A 4,958-nucleotide genomic window follows, 5' to 3' on the forward strand; every position below is an offset into this window, starting at 1 on the left:
CAATTTTACATCTTTATATCATCTGCAGTAGACTCCAGATGTAAATGACAGCAATGCCTGAGGTCTCAAGCTTTTTAAGTTGGTAAATGCTCTGGGGAATTTCTACTATTTTTTTTTTTTTTTTTTTTAATTTGTGGGAAGCTAAGGATACCTAGTGCCTTGTTGGGATCCTTGATACAATTTTCACTCTATAAAGCCTTGAGAATGTGTGGCAGAGTAAAGATGAAATGAATTAAAACAAGTAGACAATATTTTCCTTATGGATGAACTAATAAAGTCATAGAAATCATAACATAAAGTCAACTTGCTGGCAATTACAAAAGTACCTATTCTGTTCAATATGTCTGTAAGGGAACTGTTATGTTACAGCCTGAAGTGATGATTGAGCACCTGATGAAGGGCGGGGAGCTGGAAGCACAGATGCAAGCAATGTACCAGAATTGCAATTGACCAAAAGGAGTTGACCTAGGTTTCTATTCCTCCCTGTGTTCATTTATGAGCTAGCCTCTGAAAAGAGGATCTCTTTTGTATGAAGGCTGCTTCTTGAGAAGAAGGAGTTTGTAGTTAGATACTCTATCATCAGTTTGGTGAGTCAATCTTTTCCAGTATGTATTTATTGATATTCCTAATGGTACTTTGTCTGTTATTGCAAAGAATTTATCAGAAGAAAATGTACTTCTTCCAAAATGTTTCTTCCAAGAGCTGATTATATCTTAGGTAAGTTACCCCCAGATCTCCAGCATTTTATTGGTTGGAAACCTGTTTCAAATTGATAAATATAAGATCAGTTTGCTTTTCAACTCTTTAAATCTTAGCTATGTTTCCTATACGTAACTCTAATGTAGTCTGGGGGGGGGGGGGAAAGAAATGTCACATTCAAAATTCCTGTTCAGACACTTTAAACGTTCAATGGATGTACAAATTCTGTATGAAGTCTTAAGTCTTCAGCTTAACACTAGGTTTAGAAACATCTTACCCTGGGTTAAAAAAAGGAAAACATACTGTTGTGAGATCATAAAGACTGAGTACAGATTTGTTGCTCACTTCTACGTGCTATATAGGACACTATTTTTCTCAAAATTTAGGTGAAATCAGATAAGACTTCTCACACACTCTTTATTTTTTGTCATAGAATACCATAGATCTAAAATAGCCAGTGTGGAGACGTTCTGCCTTGACAGTATTCTGTGATCAGATGTACTATTATTACTTGTTTTCTTCACAAAATAACGTTTAGCAAAATCAGGTAAACAAGCAATGGGTCAGAGAAGGCCAGAAAAAAATTGCTCCATTTCAAATAGACTTCAGTAGCTGCAAGGGAAGACTTATCAAAGCATTCTTATAAAATTCTGAAAATTTAGTAAGTCTGAAGTTTAGGTTACAAGAAAACCCTGCAGCCTGGAATAGAATGGAAGGAAATACCAAACAGTGAAAAGAAGTGGTATTCCATTTTGAGTTTTTATTTCCAAAATATAATTGTCCTTTATAGTGAAGTTAAGAAAAAACCAAAACAACCAAACAAGGTGGAATTGCATCAATTTTGGCTAGTTCAGAGTTTAAAAGAGCATATAGACCCATAACTGATTTATGTGCTCAGATATGTTTATCTAAACTAATTTCACATTCTTCATTTATTTTCAGTGTTGCTTGTTGTCCCAGTTTCTTTTTTTGCATACTGGCTTGGAAGTAGATCAAGTAGAACTGAAATGAAGCAAGTTTAAAACCATGCGGATCAATGCCCAAATGGAGGAAAAGAAAAGAAAGATCTGGTAGGGTTTTTTTTACCAGTTTGCACCAGAAAAGTCATTGGCTTTTGGGAATAACTGTGTTGACTGTGGCATAAAGACTTCATTTTAAAACTAAGCTGGTCAAACAGCCTGTTGTAAAATGGAAAGTTCTGCTCCCCTCCGTGCTCCTTTCCCTTGCTTTGAGAACTGAATGAGCAGGAACCAGTTCATGGAACTGAACTGGAAACCCACAGAAAACAGTTTTCAACTCGTTAGGTTCCTCAGATTGGTTTACTATAGGGTATGATGACACCCAGAGTCTCATTTTTGCATAGAGTGCAAAAAACCATGAATGCAGAATAAGCAGTACAGGCACCCATTTTGGTCCAACTGGTCACTAGTCAGGATTATCTAAGGAAACCTCTTTTCATAATGTCATTGTAAAAAATAAATCAATAAAATAACTTGGCAGCGTGCCCTCCAGCAGCATTTGCAGAAGATATCATCACCTCCTCTAAAATACCCTGGTGTTATTCAATGTGTTATATGAGCAGATCTGATGTTTCTACAGTTGCAAACATTTTTTTTATTTTACTGCATCTTTGTTTCTCCAGCTCTATGCATCATGTTATAGAATATCTGAGAGTAAAATGGGGTGTCAAAATCAAAACTTCTTGAATCAGCACCATGATCATCAGTGAATAATCCAAAGAACACTCAGTACTACTGAAAATCAGATTCCCCAAACACAAATAGCTATTACCTACTTTTTAAGTTTTGCTTGTGGAAGTCTCTTTTCTTGCACAGAGGATCTGGCATGTGGCAAAATGTCTTCCACTATCCTGGCTGAATGTCATTCATTTCTCTTTAGCAGTACCAAAATAATGGAAAAAGTCTCTTGCTTCAGTTTACAGATATTTCTCCCTGATGCTGAAAAAGATTGTGACTGATTTTGGAGAGTGTAACAAACTGATAGGACGGAAATGCACTGAGCTGTTTCAAGATTTTTCTGTGTGACGGTTCACATAAAATAGATGTGATTTTTGGATTTACTTTCATTTAATGTCTCCAACAATTGAAGTCTTACATTAACGTTTGAAATTGCTTCTGCATGTTGTTTCAGTTTGTTTTGCAAAATACCTGATACAGGATATGAAGATATTTCAGATAGCATTGCATGAAAAGGTGTTGTTGAATGTAGGTGCAATTCTTGAGTATCATAAAGCTTTCTCTTTTCTTCCTGCAATCCTTGCCAGCACTCAAAGCCCAGGTAAAAGTGATTTTGAAGTTTTCTCTTGAGAGTGTAACAATCAGAGGAAAAAAAAATAGCCTTGACTCTAATTGAGGGAGATTGAGTCTCTTTGAAGGATCTTCCTATTGCTTGAAGAAGAAAAGAGACAAAAAGTAGAGTAACACCTGTGTGGTTTGCAGTACCTCCAAGGAACTGTGAACAACAAGTGCCACCGGTTCCACTGAAGGGCACAGAGCTGCACTGTCCCCTCACCAAAAGCTTCGTGTCCTCAGAACCCTGCCCCTGCTGAGCCGCGTGCCGAGGGTAACGCAATTCCTCACCCTTACATTGCTCAGGGGTTGCAGGTGTGCTGGTAATGCAGGCTTGGACTGGCCCTGAGGAGGAGAGGTGATGCGGTCTCTGCAGCCTTGTTTTGCTGAGAGCCGCGAGCCTCGCAGAGCTCTGTGGGGCTGCCCTGCAAAGCGGGAAGTCAGCACCTCGCGGAAGTGGCACGAGGCTGCCGTGCCCCGATACCTGACGCCATCTCAGGATCGCACGTGTGGCAGCGTTGCCATGACAACAGGTCCTCACCATAACCTCCCTGAGGCCTCGTCTGCTCCAGGCAGAAAAAGCTGTGAAAAGCAGCCAGTAGTATCCCTGGCTGGGCTTATGGAAGGAGTTTTAATAGACATCCCTGGGCTGAGTGAGACCTGTGTGGTTTGCTGCCTGAATGCAAGCTGATTTGCTCCAGGAGAGGCTGCCGGTGTGCTGGCCAAATGCCCTCTGTAAGCAGAAATGGGAGGAGAAAGGAAAGAAAATCTTTGAGAATTCCTTTGCTGTTTGTGCTCAAGGCAAGTATTTGAGCACTTTCTGCTATACCCAAGCAACATATAGGGGGAAAAAAAAAAAAAAGAGAGAGAGAAAGAAAAGCCAAACTGGGGTGCTTTCAAAATTGTGATGGAGCAGAGAAGTCCTTGTGAGAGCTGGGAGGGGGCAGGTGGCACAACATGGCGTGGCTGTGCTCCAAAGCATGCAGAGATCAGGCTTCTCCAAGCTCCTGCACAACGTGCTTGTCCTCTGATGCTGCCATGCCTGTACTGATGACACAAACTGATTAGATTTGAAGCTAAGATTATGTAGTGACACATCCTGCATTTCCAGAATTTTGTCTGTTTGAATGTCAGGTAATTAAATTACAGTGCATTGCACTGTATCAATTCTAAATCATGTTTCAGTATATTCACCACGTGTATTAGTCCATTTTGCCATTTAACTCTGTTGAGCAGAAGTTTCATATTCCTGTACAACTCTCAAGCAGATAGGGCGAAAATAAACATAATTTTGTTTTAATACAACACAAGAACTTCCTAGCAAGTAAAATCAAAGGTCTTTTACAGTAATCGCTGTGAAGGGTGAGTAGGGTAAAGGTACTTTCACTTCATATACTTTTAGTCCCACTGACATTTTGTGTTGAGGAGACGTGTTAGGCTGGCAGTAGCTTTATTTATTTAGTAACTATCTGATCATCTTGTCTCTCTCCTTGAATCAGCGTACCTAGTAGTATCTAATAAATTGCAACTTCTGTTGGTGAGTTTCACTGATCTATTTTTTGAGACATTCTACATAAGATTTCACAGACTTCACTAGCAGAAGTTGTAAGTTTGTTAAAGGCTACATCTTTTGTAAAAGTAAGCGGAATTGTAATTTTGATTTAGTCTGCTGACAAATCTTAAAGCAAGAAGACCTCTCTTCTCTTTCTCTGTATAATACCTAATTAAGCTGAAATGAAGACATGACATGTCTCATGGCAGATGTTCACCTTCCTTTGTGGTTGCATACATGTAAGGCAGCCAGATGGTCTTGCCTTTTGTGGATGGACAGACCATCCCTTTTGTAATGACTGCAAATTAGCCAAACTTACTTAATTCCTCCCCAAGCTAAAATAGAAGTAAAATAGCTTGTACTGAGCTCTAGTAGTAAAATTAAACCTCAAGTGATCT

At 39.2% G+C, this 4,958-nt stretch overlaps 1 long non-coding RNA gene across 1 annotated transcript in view; it reads left to right on the forward strand.

Annotated features, from left to right (window-relative positions):
• Positions 1 to 1,695: 1,695 nt before the first annotated feature.
• The window catches only part of LOC122179670, an 11,247-nt gene continuing 7,984 nt past the window's right edge, over positions 1,696 to 4,958 (forward strand). The window contains exon 1 of the long non-coding RNA XR_006178792.1: positions 1,696 to 1,769. This is a non-coding gene — a long non-coding RNA (uncharacterized LOC122179670). The remainder of the gene's footprint in view (positions 1,770 to 4,958) is intronic.

The sequence above is a fragment of the Lagopus leucura genome, unplaced genomic scaffold (genome assembly GCF_019238085.1).
Source record: "Lagopus leucura isolate 7727_CA_CO unplaced genomic scaffold, USGS_WTPT01 Super-Scaffold_100004, whole genome shotgun sequence".
NCBI classification, from domain to species: domain Eukaryota; kingdom Metazoa; phylum Chordata; class Aves; order Galliformes; family Phasianidae; genus Lagopus; species Lagopus leucura.